Below are 16,323 nucleotides of genomic sequence, written 5' to 3' on the forward strand. Positions count from 1 at the left end.
AAACTGTCTTCCCAAGGGCTGCACCATTTTACATTCCCACCAACTAAGAATGGGTGCTCCTATTTCTCCACATCCTCTCCAACACTAGTAATTTTCCATTTTTTAAATAGTGGCCATTCTAATGGGTGTGAAATGGTATCTCATTGTGATTTTGATTTGCATTTCTCTAATGGCTAATGATGTTGAACATCTTTTGATGTGGTTTTTGGCCATTTGAATGTCTTCTTTGGAGAAATATCTGTTCAAGTCTTTTGATCATTTTTTAACTCAATTGCTATTTTTTTTTTCTTGTGGAGTTGAATATTCTGGATATTAAACACTTATTGGATATGTGGTTTCCAAATATTTTCTCTCATTGTGTAAACTGTTGTTTTACTTTCATGGTAAGTAGACATATGTATATTTTAAAGTCTTTGTTCTGTATATGCACAGTCTGGTCTTCTTTGTTGATGTTTTCTGGGATTTTTATCCTCTTCCTTTGGATGAGCTATCATTTCCTGATGTCTTTGTCTTACAGTCTTTAAAATATTAACTCTAGGATTATTCCCTGAGATGTCTGCTTCATGAATTTGTATTTAGATAGTGAATGCATTCACTCTTGATAGTGACAGTATTCAGATATGACAGAGATTTTTTTTTTAGTGTCAGGGGCTAACAAAAAAAAAGCAAACCTAATCAGAAACAACTTTCACCATCTTTGCAAATTGGCTGTGCTCTGACTGGTGCTCTCCTTCAGGAAAGTCAGCCCAATGCAAATGCAAAGTGTAGGTTCCTTCCTGGGTCTAGGTCTTGTCTTTGGTTCTAGCTTGTGCTTGCTAGTGGCTTTATGAGCTCCCCTGTTTAGAGGTTTGTATGTCCTCTCTACTTTCCAGTTATTCTCCCTCTCCTGGGTGTTCCACTAGTTTCCTCTTCTCAGTGGCAAATTCCAGAAGGGGGACATTCCAGAGAGGAGTTTCCCAAGTCAGTCTTTCCCAGACAAAATAAGGCCAGAGATCCACAAAAGGAGTTCCAGCCTGCTCCAATTGCTATGGCTCCCCAAGGCTGCTATTTCTCCACTCAGTACATGCCCAGCAAATGCAGCCCTTCAACTCTCCTCCATGGTTCTGAGGGACATACAGGTTTTAAGTCTCCCCAACCACCTTTTCCCAGGGCAAGTTGGAACAATGGCTGTCCTCAGAGCCAGGTCCCCAGCTATCCGAAGTAGGTAATCAAAAGCAGTGATCAGTGATTGGACTGTGCTCTTCGCAAAGTACTCCAGGGGCTGGACCCCACTGCTGCCTGCAGCGAGAGTTGGGGGATGGGTGATGGTAACTACCCTGCAGAGACAGCCATTCACCAGTATTTACTGCAATTTACCAGCCTCTTCCTCGCTCTCTTCCCTGGATGTTGCACTGTGTTCTACTGTACTCTAGAATTTCAGAATAGTTTATTCAGGAAGTTCCTGCCTGTTTAGCAGTTATTCTTGTTGAGGGGCTGATTCTGGGATCTTCCTACTCCACCATTTTCCCACAGTTCTTCACAGTTTGGTCTTCAATCCACTTGAAGTTGATTTTTTTTGTGTGAGTATAAGATAAGGGTATAACTCTTTTTCTCAAATGAATAGCCAATTGTACCAGTGTCATTTATTGATTAATCCTTTCTTTCCCCACTTAATTACATGAATTATAATGCTACCTCTGTCACATGCCAGGCTCCTAATATATATATATATATATATCTTATAATATATATATCTTATAATATATATATAATCTCCTTATATTTATATATATATATATACAGCCACACAAAACTCCCTTTGAAGTGGAATTTATGTCCCCTCTCCTTGAAACTGAGCATGCTCTGTGACTGCTTTGACCAAAAGAGTAAACCAGAAGCAATGTTATGAGACTTCTGGGTTAAAACATTAAAATTCCAAGGAGCTTCTGCCTTGCTATCCAGAAACACTCACTCTTAAAGCCTTTACTGCCATGTAAGTAATTCGACTACCCTGAGGTTGCATAATGGGGAAAATCACACTAAAAATTATACAAAGAGGAGTGGCTAATAAAAGAAATAGGTGAAATAAAATGGAGCAATAAAAATACTTCATTAATCTAAAAGAAGGCAGGAAAGATGGGATGAAGAACATGAAGGACAGACAGAAACAAATGGTAAGATGAAGGACTGAAACACAATCTTACCAGTAATTAGTTTTAATGTAAATGAACCAAACATTTCCATTAAAAGATCCAATTATATGATATTTATAAGAAATGAAATTTAAATAAAAGGACAGGGATAGATAAAAAGTAAAATGTATACTCTGCAAATATTAACCATGAGAATATTGTTGTGGTTATATTAACACCAAAATGATCATCAAGGTAAGAAGAATTCCAGAGATAAAGAAGATCAATTCATACCAATTTCACAATGACAAAAAGGTCAATTCATCAACAAGACATAACAATGTGCTTGCACCTAGTACATAAAAACCATAGCAGAACCAAAAAGAGAAGGAGAAAATGCCAAAATCATATTTACATATTTTAACAAAGCTTTCTCATTTAATTGACAGAGGAAACAAAAAAATCAGTAATGTTTTAGACAACTTGACAAACATTGCTACTCATCTTGATTTAATTGACATTTATAGACCACCACACCCAACAATAGCAGAATGCACATTCCTTTCAAGTGCACATGGAACATTTGCCAAAATAGATCATATACTGGACCACACAGTAAATATTAATGAATTTTAAAAGACTTAAATCATTCTGATTAAGTTTTCTGACTTCAGTAAAATTACTAAATGTTTGAAAATTAGGCAAGATACTCTGTATAATAATAATTAAATAAAATAAAAATTAGAAAATGTTTTTAACTGGATGAAAATAAAAATATTATATACCAAGATTGGTGTAATGCAGCTAAAGCAATGTTTTGAGGGAATTTCCATCTTCATAAAACTAAACAAACAGAGCAAATTCAATGCTGAAAGGGTTTAATGATAAAAGGAAAAATTAACAAAATAAAAATCATGTGCCACAGAGAAAACCAATAAAATCTGAAGGAGATTTTTTTGAAAAATTAATAAAATTGGTAAACCCCAAGCAATACTGATCAAAATAAATGAGGAAGAAATTTTCTGATATAAAGAATGAAAAAGAAGACATCATTACTGATCCTTCAGACATTAATAGGACAATTAGAGGATATTATGAACAACTTTATGCTAATAAAGTTTAAAATGTGGTTGAAAATAAAACCAAATTTCTTGGAAATCACAACTTATCAAAATTACAAAAAAAGTAATAGACCCTACAAACTATTAGAATCAATAAGTGAATTTAACAAGGTTGCTGGTTGCAAATCAATATAAAATATTTTTCTATATACTGGCATCAAATAAGTAGAAAACAAAATTAAAAACTATAAATTAAAAACTATACCTTTAAGAGTAACTTCATAAAACATCAAACATCTAGAATAAATCCAATGACAGATGTGTAAAATACTATGATGAAAGCTACAAAACATTTCTGAGAGGAATTTAAGGGGTACTAAATAAACATCAGGATATATCATGTTCATGAATTGAAAAATATCAACATTGTAAAATGTCACTTTTGTCCAAACTGATCTATAAATTCAAAGCAATCCCAATCAAAACCTTAGCAGTTTTTTAATTAATTTTTTTATTAGAGAAGTTGTGTGTTTACAGAACAATCATGTATAAAATACAGGATTCCCATACACCTGTCCACCACCAATACTTCCATTGGTGAGGAAAATTTGTTACAATTTGATGATAGCACTTTCTTTGTAATTCTTCTATTTTTTAACAGTACTTACATTTGTTACAATTGATGAAAGATTATTAAAGTACTACTATTTACTATTGTCCATAGTCTACAAAGGGTTTTTTCCCCCATGTTCCCAACCTATTATTATTTTTCATGCATACCTGTATTTATTACTCATCTACTCATACACTGAATAAAGGCAGGGGGGTCAGTAACAAGGTTTTTACAATCACACAGTGTTCTGGTTTGCTAAAGCTGCCATTATACAAAACACCAGAAAAGGATTGGCTTTTATAAAGGGGATTTATCAGGTTACAAATCTACAGTTCAAAGGCCACAAAAGCGTCCAAGCCTAGGCAACAACAGGAGGATACCTTCACTGAAAAAAGGCCAATGGCATCTGGAACACCTCTGTCAGCTGGGAAGGCACATGGCTGGTGTTCGCTGGTCCTTTGTTCCTGGGTTCTGGTTTCAAAATGACTTTCTCCAAAGTGTCTCTGGGCTTCTGTCTCTCTTTGCTTCTCTCAGCTCTCTGCTTGGTACTCCTGGGTATTTCTCTCTAAGCATCTGGGAGTCCTCTAATAGTTTTCCAGGGCAAATTCTGGGCTTCATTTCTTAGCTTAGCATCTTCAAATGTCCTTCTGTCTGCATCACTCAGCCTCTCCAAGTGTCTGGTTCTGTGTCAGCTCTTGGCTTCTCCTGCAAACTCTAGATTACATATCTTAGCTTCTCTCCAAAATGTCTCTCTCAGCTTCTCTGAGCTCCTTCTCTCTGTAAGCTCTCTTAAAGGACTCCAGTGAATTAATCACTGGATGGGTGTGGTCACACCTCCATGGAAATGAACTAATCGAAAGGTCTCTCACTCACGGTTGGGTCGGTCACATCTCCATGGAAGCATTCAATCAAAAGATTCCACCCAACAAGATTAGATTAAAAGATCATGGCTCTTCTGGGGTCCATAACAGTTTCAAACTGGCACACACAGTGATAAGATGAAAGCTACATAGTTATACAATCATTATCCAACACCAAGGCTGCTGGATTACAGTTCAACCATTTCAGGTATTTCCTTCTGGCTATTCTAATACACTAGAAACTAAAAAGAAATATCTATATAATGAGTCAGTAGTGATAATCATTTCTTAAATTCTAATTTTTCTCAATCTTCAGGGATATCTGGGCAATGACCATTCTAATTTCTGTGTGCTGAAAAGGGATGTCAGCATTATGAGGTAGAGGAAAGAAACTGGTTTATATGCTTGGAAAGACTAGTACCTCTGGGTTTCAGGGCTTATCTGGCATAAGAACCATCTGGAGGCATTAAGTTTCTTAAAAAAAAAATTAACTTAATGGGTAAAACTTTTATAGAGCCTTAGATAAAACCCTGGATATTCTTTAGGGCCTTTAGGAATACTATTGGTTGGGGCTTGGCATACTGTGGCAATTTGCAATATCTAGCTGAGGCATGCAAAAGAGTAACCTACAGAATGACTTCTTGACTCTACTTGAAATCTCTTAGCCACTGAAACTTTATATTGTTTCATTTCTCTTCCCCCTTTATGTCAAGAATGCATTCTTAATCCCACAATGCCAGGGCCAGGCTCATCTCTGGGAGTCATGTCCCATGTTGTCAGGGAGACTTATACCCCTCAGAGTCATGCCCCACATAGGAAAGAGAGCAGTGAGTTTATTTGCAGAGTTTGTCTTACAGAGGCCACATCTGAGCAACAAAAGTGGTTCTCTGGGGGTGACTCTTAGGCTTAGTAGGCTTAGCTGCACAATTACAGAAATAAGTTTCATAATGGCAAGCCTCAAGATTGAGTGGTTGACTTATTAAATTGCGAGTCCTTAATGCTGGTGAGAATATCAGGAATTCCCCTAGTGGGGAAGTTTAATAGTTCCACATTTTCCCTCCAGTCCCTCAAGGGACTTTGCAAATACTTTTTTTTTAATTTTCTACCCAAAATACTCTGGAATGTATCAGGGTATTACAATAACCTGTACAGAATAACAAGATCTCGTTCCCTATTTTAGGTTCCATGCAATTATGTTGTTTAAATATACTGACTGGACAGGTTAAATTAGATAGTGTGCCCACTTTCTATCTCCTGATAAACTTAGCTCTCAAATTTAATTCTCAAAGTTTGCTCATTATAGTTAGCTTATTTTGTTTCTGTCTTATTTCGCTCAACATAATGTCCTCAAGTTTCATTCACCTTGTTGCACGACTCATGACTTCCTTCCTTTCTGCAGCCACACAGTATTCCCTCGTATGTATACATTATAGTTCTCCCTTAAGCTCACCAGTCAATGTATCCTTGAGCCACCTCCATCCATTGGCAATCATGAATAATGTTGCCATAAACACCAGTGTGCAAATGTCTATTCGTGTCCCTGCTTTCAGTTCTTACAAGTATATACCTAGTAACTGGATTGCAGGATCATATGGCAGCCCTATACTCTCACGAGTTCTAATGGAAATTTGAAAGTTGATTCTAAAATTTTAGTAGAAATACAGAATCCAGATGAGCCAAGATAATTTTTCAAGAAAAACAAAGCGGAATGATTTACAATACTACATATTGAAATGTATTATTATGATACAGTAATTAAGATGGTGTGAAACTGGCAAAGAATAGACACATAGACCCATGACACTGAATACAGGCCAGAAATATACCACTTACAGAAAGTCACCTGATTTACAATAACACCCTCCGCAATTCAGTGGGTGAACAGATGGTGTGGCAGTCGTGGTTCGGTAAGGGGACAGAAACCACATGAGTATTTTGAACAAAGAAAACTTAATATAAAGAGTTGTTCACAAAGTAAAAAACGCTGTTAACTACTAAAAGGGTACAAGGAGAACTTTCTAGAGTGTAACAATTGCCAAAAGTAACTACCACCCCTCTGGCTGAAGGAGCAAAGAGAACAAGAGAAAACCTTAGAAGCTTAGAGAAAGAGCCCCAGAGGGCTAATTCTCAGCTCTGAGGAGGGGTGCTCTCAGCTGGTGCTGATGTTTATGGGCTTGGAGGACCGGGCCTGTGGGACTGGATCCCAGGCCTCTGAGGAGAGTGTTGCTGCTGCAGAAGGATGATACATTCTTCAGCTACTGCAGGGACAATACACTGCTGGATTGCCACAAACAGAAGCTCTCAGGAAAAATCATACAAGTGATGGAACAAAAACAGGATAACCACGATAAACAACTCAATTATAAAAAGAGCAGAATCAGAGACATAAAGTAGTCACTAGTCCACAGAAATTTAGAAATTTCACCAGGCAGATATTGTCAGGGCCCCCAGCCCTGGGAGTAGCAAAAGTCTTTGCTTAGACCACTACTTAAAGGTCTATATATTTGGTATATGTAAAGAAGTGTCTCAAATCATTAAGAAAAAAATCTAATGTAAAAATTGGCAAAAGACTTGAAGAGGCAATCCACAAGACAGACTATCAAAATGGCCTGAAAACATGTGCAAAGATGCTCAAGATCATTAATTATCAGAGAAATTCAAATTAAAATCACAAGATACCACTATCTACCCACTAGAATTACTAAAATTAAAAACAAAACAAAACAAAACCTGACATCAATAAGCATTGGTTAGGATGTGGAGCAACTGGAATTCTCTTATACTGATAGGGAGTGCATATTGGTACAACTATTTTGGAAAACTGATAGTTTTAAAAAAGCTAAACAGAATCCCATATGATACAGAGATTCCGCTCTTGACTATATACCTAACAGAAATGAATGTTTATGTGCATCAAAATAAATATTCAATAATGTTTATAGTAACTATTTGTAGTTGTCAAAACTGGAAACAACACAAATGTCCATCAAGAGTAGCATGGTAAAATTTTCTTTCTATACCATGATTACCATTGTAATCTTCTTGGTACATAGCATAGAAATAAATCATTGCTATCACTATCCCTGGACCAAGAAACATAGAGTTTGCCTACATAATGCCTGAAAATTAGAACATCTGCTTTTGTGATCTCTTAATGGCCATGGCTGAACAGATTCCGATGAGGCACAACAGATATCACAAAGTGACGCTGTAGTTCAGAAGAATCATTTTATCTAGGGGGTAGATGCAAATATTCTTCTACAGCATTCTATTATCAGAGGACATGGTGTTACATTTAAAGGTCACCTGCTCCAAAAAAAGTATTTTAACTTTAAAGGGCCCAATATTAATATTGGGACATCAAATCCATTGAGGCTCTCATTTCCATTGGGAGATGAAAAGTAGTAGCTCATTATAGATATTGAACTATTGTTAGAATCTTTGGTGTAACTGATTTTAGGATCATATTTGAATTGGATATTTTCTCTGTTGATGGCATCCCTGTCTCTTCTAACTGATGTGAAATATCTCACACATTATACTTAAAAAAAAAGTTGAGTGGTGGAAAAACTCCGTTATATTCATACAGTGGAATACTATATGGCAATATAACACAATAGTGTTGGAAATCCTAGAAGATAAGATTTTGCAATGAGTAGAATTTCAGTGGGGCAAAATGTGTCTATGCCATCCAATGGCATTCATATGAATTAATAGCATTGCTACATTTCTTCAATAAATAATTACACAGCGATAAAAAATGGACTACTGATGCATGTAATAAATGGTTGAATCTCATGGGCATAATGTTGAATGAATGAAGTCAGACACAAAGAGAATATGCCATATTTTTTCATTAATATGTAATTCAATTTCATTAGTTAATTCCAGGAATCTAGAACAGTGCCCAAGATGTAGTAGACAATGAATATTTGTTGAATTAACAAATGTTGGTACAAAACAAAACAATATTTCACCAGAGCAAGAGTTCTGATGGTTTATGATTTTTAACTAAAGGAGCGAGAATTGCCCAATCTTGTCCTCCTGATTACCTCTCATATTCGAAAATGGGAGTAGAAGTACTCAGTATTGGAGAAACTGTGCTAGGGCCCAAATGAGGCTTCATATACCTTCCTCTAAATGTGTATACACACAAACTTTAGTACTTTACCTCTTGTGCTTATAGTGCATGGTAAATGAGCTTGAAGCAAGGACCAGCACACATGGAAAAAGAGCAGCACCATCACTGCATAAACAGAAGGAAGATGGAAGTAAAGAAAGAATGCATGCTTGGCCCAATCAATGTTCCAAAACTTACCAAAACATTTATCATATCTCCCTTCTGGAAAAGACTAACAAAGGTGATGGGTGTAGGGTTAGAGGGAGATGTTTTTCTACCCCATCCCTTCCTGTGTGTATCAATCCTGTAGATTTATTAAGCTTAGTCATATCACATATATTTGCTGAATTGACTCTAATATCTCAAAAGAATATATCATGCCCCTACCTCGCCTTTTAATATTCTTCACAGTTCTAATGCAGTTTTTGTAAGATGAGCTCCATAGATAGCTTTTTGGATGAAGCTGTCCATTCAGTGTCCAGTTCATCAGGTTTTAGTAACACTGAAGGATGACAGGGAAGGATGAAAGAATCTATTGACTGCTTGTTTTCCTGAATGTGACCATACTTCCTTGTTTCTTTGCAGTCTTCATAGACTTTTATAATAAAATGTTATTGGAACACAACCATGCTCATTTGTCTATGTATTGTTTATGGTTGCTTATGAGTTACAACAGCAGAGTTAAGTAGTTATGGTAAAGACATACCATAACTGAAAAGTTGAAAATATTTGCTCTCTGGCACCTTACAGAAAAAGTTTGTGGACACTGAGATTTGTGGAAGCAAAACCTAACCTATCGTGAATGATTCAGTTATTAATACTAGGAGCAGGGTGATGCCATGGTACAAACAAAAGCAAAAACACCACCAAATGAAGGTATTGGTTTGGAGAAACAGTGGTGAGTGACAAGAAAACTTTTATTGCAAGTTTTTACATAAGGTGATCTATTTTATGCAGTGGCAAAATATTTGGTAACACTGTTGTGCTCATTTGGATGTATTATGTCCCCAAAACACCATGTTCTTTGATGCAGTCTTGTCAGGGCAGATGTATTAGTGTTGACTAGGTTGGAACCTATGGATTGAGTGTTTCCATGGAGATGCAACCCAATCAACTGTGGGAAAGATCTTTGATCGGATAATTTCCATGGAAGTGTTACCCCACCCATTCAGGGTGGGTCTTAATTAAATCACTGGAGCCATATAAAGGAGTTGACAAACTGAAGTAATTCAGTGCAGCTGCAGCCAAGAGAGACACTTTGAAGAATGCACAAGATCTAAGAGTGGAGCTGGGATCAGCAGACACCAGCCATGCCATATACTTTCCCAGCTAACAGAGGTTTTCCAGACACCATTGGCCTTCCTTCAGTGAAGGTATACTTGTGTTGATGCCTTCATTTGGACATTTTCATGGCCTTCAGACTTTAACTTTGTAACCAAACAAACCGCCTTTATAAAAACCAATCCATTTCTGGTATTTTACATAACAGCAGCATTAGCAAACCAGAACAACTATTTCCTGCACTAATTTGCAATACAGGTGATGTACCTAATAAACATGTAGCTCTAGGAGAAAAGTATTAATAGTATGTGCTGGTTGCTTTTGTCTGCATTTGACATGATATTGCAACAAAAAGATGATATCAGGAAAGAATTGCTTTGTTTTCAAGCAAGAATAAATCAGAATAAAGGATCCAGAAGTTCGAGACTGGTAAGGTTGTAAAAAGCAAATTCTTCACAGCCCTAAACAGCAATAGTGAAAAATAAGATTGTGAAAGTCTTTAAAGGACAAAAGCCAATTAAAACAGCCTTGCTGGCAAAGATCAAACTAAGAGTACTTTGTGACTTTTATACTCATTACTAAAATCTCTGAGTCAGTTAATATTTTTCAGAGTGAAGTTCCAATTATGAGTGAGGCACTCATAATAGCTCACACAAAAAATATTTCAGGGAAAAGACATTAAAGGTATGGTTTTCCCATTGAAGTTTGATGGACACAAAGTACATGCAATTGCAATAAAAGCAAGAGAAAAAGGTATAAGGAGGTGAGAAAGCAAAGGAATACTACAATCTGGGAACTGTCTCTTGCAAGAAATAAAACTGTGAGTGTCAGTCAGTTCCAGTCCACCAAACAGTCCACTAATGTTTGAGACTGGCAATACTGGGTCTAAAAGAGATTTTGTGCAAGGTTTAAAACAATCCTTGAGTCTCAGTTGTCTATGAGTAAGATGTGGGCTGACTAACTTGTTCATTCACAAAGAAGATCATTTCCCCAATGCCCGTTTAAAAAATGGCTGAGAAGGAAAATGTAAAAGGGTAGACCTCTGAGGGGGTAATGGTCAGGGATTATGGAGAACAGTGGACTGGGATCCCCACCTGGAGATTATATACTTGAGCTTGATTCTGTGAGTGGATGAGACTTTTGAGTAGTATCTCTTAAGGCAGGGTCAAATGTTTTCTGCGTGTGGGAAGGAGAGGGTACTGAATATTTAGTAACCAGACTGATGGATGCTAGTAGAGGTTTATGTCGCTGACCAATAATTTTGGTTCTCCTTTTTTCAAGTAAAGAATGGCATGAACCAAAACAAGGTTTCTCCTCAGTCTGGACTCAGAATGAAAAGGCACTGTGAGCAGAGTTGAACAGTCTCAGCAGGCATAGCTGACCTGCAGCCATCATCACATAATGTGAGTGAGTAAATAAATGCTGGTTGTTGTAAGCAACTGGGAATTGGAATTTTTTGTGACCCTGTCAAAGTTGGTGAATATAGTATGTATAACTTTTTTTTTTTCAGTAAGTCCTTACCATAGCAATTAATTTAAAAAATAAAAGAGAATGTTTAATGGAAAATTAGGTACTGAGTTTCTGTTTCACAAGGAGGTAGATGCAAATAGAATACGTACCATTTTTAATATTTGTCATTTATCAGAGAGGCCATAATGATATATGCCACTGACCACATGAAAACCAAAAGGCACACACATGCCAAAAAAACAGTAGGTATGTTTACATATCACTCTGTGGAGACTTTTTAAAATTTAGATAAAATGACTATTCTTTTAAATTATTTTTCTCATTACTGATTCTAAATTTTCTAGTATATGACATAAAGTTACCATGGTCAATATATTGGCTTCATGGCAAAAATCTGCAACCTGTTAAAATAAGTCTGTTATATATCAGTTTCAATGATACTTCAAATAGAGAATAGAAAATAAGTTACTTGTAATAGTGAAATCTTTCTACCAGTTCATGGAAACTAAGTAAAGTCTTGGGAATTCATTCCATTGAAGGTGAAACAGCTGACATTATTGTGAATGTTATGAAAAGTTCAACATAGAAGATGAAATTACTTGTTTTTTGTAGCGATGATGCAAATATAAGTGAATATTGCTGAGCCATAATGCTGTGATAAAACAATGTTCTTACTAATTTAAAAATCTTATGGAGCAAAAATGTACTTAAAATTCGTCATGACACACTGATAATTCATGGTGGTATGAAACATCTGTGATATTCTATTGTTGGAAGTAAAGCTGAAGTTGTCAAAATTTACAAGCAACTGAACTATAAAATTTTTGTGACAAAGTTAGTGTTGAATAGGAAGATACTTTCATTCTTTATTTTCCATCTCAGTTGGATTTTTCAACCTTAGAACTAATTATTAAATCAACCTCAGTTTCCTGAAATGTTTTGAAATTTTCATCAAGTCCTCTAAGTTTTGGTTATGTTTTGTTTAAATTCAATTGGTAATCTTTAATCAAAGTATTCAATTGATGGAGTGCAATAAAGAAAAAAAATCTTCAGTTTTTGAAGCCATTAGCAAATTCTAGCTATTGTGAACAAACCCTACAACTGAAGGTTATTGAAATTTATCCCCATAAAACCAAGGGATCAAATGAAAAGAATTAAATCTTAAGAGTTCAAATGGAATGTAATATACAAATTTGAAATTCTATAATTGTGCTTTTGAATACCTCAACTTTGGGAAGGCTCTTTTGATGGAGAGCCTATTTTTACTGGAAAAATTTATATTTGGCCTTGGAATGGAAAGTCTTATGATTGTACATCATAAAAATTTGGTGGAACTTTCAAAAGAGTAATAGAGACAATCTATGCTATGAATTTTCTCTTATAAAAACATTTGTTGAAGAAATATTCTCTGGATGGAGATGAAAGACAGTCTCTGTGAACATATTTGGGTTGAAGTGTTTATATTCTCAATAAGAAAAAATTAGAATTGAGGATGTCCTCTATTTAGCAAATTCATCTTTGGTTATTTCAGTATTCAACTGAAAATATTTTGGCCTATAGAGACAAGTCACTTGAAGATACTAACAATTTCAAATTTGCTAACATTAAAATGCAACTTCAAAGAAGAGTCAGGCAATTTTGGAAACAAGTAGAAATAATACAATATTGAAAAATACATTCTTCAAAAAATAATGTCAGCAACAGCATTAGAGACAGATAAGGTAAGAAGCAGTTTAAAGTATGTGAAAATGTATAAGAATGATTATTCTGATTTTATTTCTGTTTAGCTAATCAATATAAAAACTCTTTTCTTTAATGTACATGGATATATGTTATCTTAAATTTTTAGAAAGAATTTTATTTTTTAAATTACTTTGGAATGAAACTATCTTATAGGTCAATAATCAAAATGGAGCTAATTTATAGGTCAATAAATAAATATTAAAAATGTGTAATGTTAATTTTCTTAGTGCTCCCTTTCAACCTGTAATATCTCTTGCTTGGAATATTAAATCATATGGTCAACAAAATTCTATGATTCCTATTTTATATGCAAGTGTATATATTGTTTTGCCTTCTAAATCTAGCCTCCATGTCTTTTAATCTCTTATATTTCTCTGTTCTTTAACTCTCAGGGCTGCACTATGAAGCCTCAGATCTATCTGCCAATTCACTAATTTTCTCTTTGACCATATTTAACTTCTGACTAACCCATATATTGTTCTTAATGTCAATGATAGTATTTTTCCTTTCTAGAAATTATATTTGTTTCCTTATCCAATCTCTCTTTCTTTGATAGTGTCTTATGCTTTCCTTACATTTGCAGTGCCTTTTCTTATGTCTTTAACCATATTAAATATATTACTTTTACACTCTCTTTCAGATTGTAAGCCTCTCAATTTCTCTGGCCTCTATTTGCCTATTCAAATCTCAATTCTTTCATACTTCATTACTGTGACCTCATTTTTTAGAGGAGTTTAGTTGTTGGTTTTTGTTGTTTGTGACTATTTCTTTGTGCTTTGGTTGTGAGAGCTTTCCAGGGGTACTGTCAACTTGGGAAAAAATGTCATATTAATTTTTGGGCTATTTGGGGGCTTGGGCTTTTTCAAATGATTTTGGTAGTATAAATATCCAATTTTAACATTCTCTTGTGTAATCAGTTTCGAATTTTCAGGGAGACTTCTGACCCCCATATCCCAAGTGGAGACATTGAAGCTTATCTGTCATATCTCTAGGTGGGTGAATTTTAACCATTCCATGTTTCTATTCTAACTTTTTATTGAGATTGCATTACTTTGCTTCTTGTAAGAGTTTCGGTTCAAATCTCCTAGTCAGTGGGTCTGTAGCCTCAACCTCTGTCCTATGCTTTAAGTGCCCAAGACCAGTAACTTTTTCAGAGCATTATCAGTATCAGATCGAACACTTACCCTCTGGTTTTCTGGAGAGAATTCAAATCCAAAGAGACCTCCTTTATGAATTCATCACAGGCTGTTTTCTCATCTCTTGTTCATTTTCGTAGATATTGCCTAAAATGCATCATACAAATCTATATTAGGACTTACCACATTCTAATGTATAAGGAAAAACTTATTTGTTTACATGCCTATATCCATGACTAATGAGATTTTCAGGTCTATGGGGTCAGGATTGCATCACATTTATCTTAGAATTTAAAACATCTGGTTTAATATATAACAAATTGTTGGTGTTCAATACCTTCAATAAATATTTTGGAATGCACAAATGAAGACAGACACTAAGAAGACCATCCCATTGGGAAACAAAGAAAAATAAAACCCTCTGTCTCTATAGTGTGTCATGTTTATTTCTCCTTCCTTTGGCTACCATACATGGGAACATTATTCATCCACTTTGAGATGGTGCTACTTATGTCTTTCCTCCTTAGAGTTTATTTTTCTGATTTACATTAATAGTGTTTTGTTTCCTACCCTGCCTCTTCCCCATGACTTCTCCCCATATCCCCTCATTAAAAAAATAAAAAAATAAAAAATCCCAGAGCACTAAAGCAACTTTTCCTTTTCTTTAAAGCATATAATACATGCACTTCTGAAAATATAGTTATATAATTAGTCCAGTATACAAAAAATTCCTATATAATGTTATATATTTAAGTGTAGAAACCATAATTTTCAAGAAAAGTCTTTTTTGGATATAATGTCCTTGCTGAATTGTATAACAGAGTTTATTTGCTATCTCAATGGGCAATTGTCTTTCAAGCGTAGTCATTTTGTGACTGGAATTATTTATAAAGCTAAGTTACAGGTCAATTAAAACTTTCCACAAACTACTCTAACATGGTTCACTTATTACCACTGTCTAGGAAGTAGACCTTTTGAAAGGGGATAAAAGACTCAGGAAATAAGAATAATTCCATTTGTTCCTTTAGTAATCTTATCAATGGGTGGCGTCAGATTAAAAGGAAAAGCTAATATTTTTAAGAATTGAAACATTATGCTATGACTCATGAAGGAAATCCAGGACCATTTTAGGTACAATTTTGAAGTCAGATATATCATTCTTCTGTGCTGCGCTACCTTGCCTTTCAGATCTCTTTTCCCCAAGCCCTCCTTTGCACTGCTTCTCCTCATGCCCTTCCTATCCTGTGACCACACACTTCGAGACTACATCTGGTGTTTCAAACCTATGAATTTCTTTTTTCTTTTTTTTTTTTTTGCTTTCAATTGACCGAATAAGGTATCAGAAAATAAAGCTGAGGGCCTTCCAAAAGAAAATGAATACTTGATTAACTGAGACCCAAATACATGAATATCTGCTATTTCTGGCATCTTGCTAGGGTAAGGGGAAGTATTGGGGTCAGGAGGACTTGCCCAGGTTGTTTAAATCACATGTTGACTTCCTACTTATTTACCCAAGTCCAAAGATAAGTTGCTGACTAATAAACATAATAAATAAATGTAAGTAAATGCATGCTCATTGGGCAACCAGCTATAAATTAGTTTTCATAGACTTCTTGCTTGACTATCATTCTAAAGGATAATTAGGATAAAAATAGAATCAAGATAGACTTGAAAACAAATGGCAAAGTTTAAAGTGCTTAAAAGGATTTAATGGAATAAATATTTAATTCCACTTTGCAAAGATAGAAAGACTATGGTGCTGTGTTATCAAACATATCATCTGAACAAAATCTGGTAAAGAAAAGATGTTATTCTGTGAGCACATAATAAGCACTCAGCATGTTTGTTGATGATGTTGACATGAGCGAAATCAACAGATTTTGTGCAGAGCAAGAGTAGGCAAAGTACAGCCTGCAGGTCAAATCTGG

This window comes from Choloepus didactylus, chromosome 8, assembly GCF_015220235.1.
Source record: "Choloepus didactylus isolate mChoDid1 chromosome 8, mChoDid1.pri, whole genome shotgun sequence".
Lineage (NCBI taxonomy): Eukaryota > Metazoa > Chordata > Mammalia > Pilosa > Megalonychidae > Choloepus > Choloepus didactylus.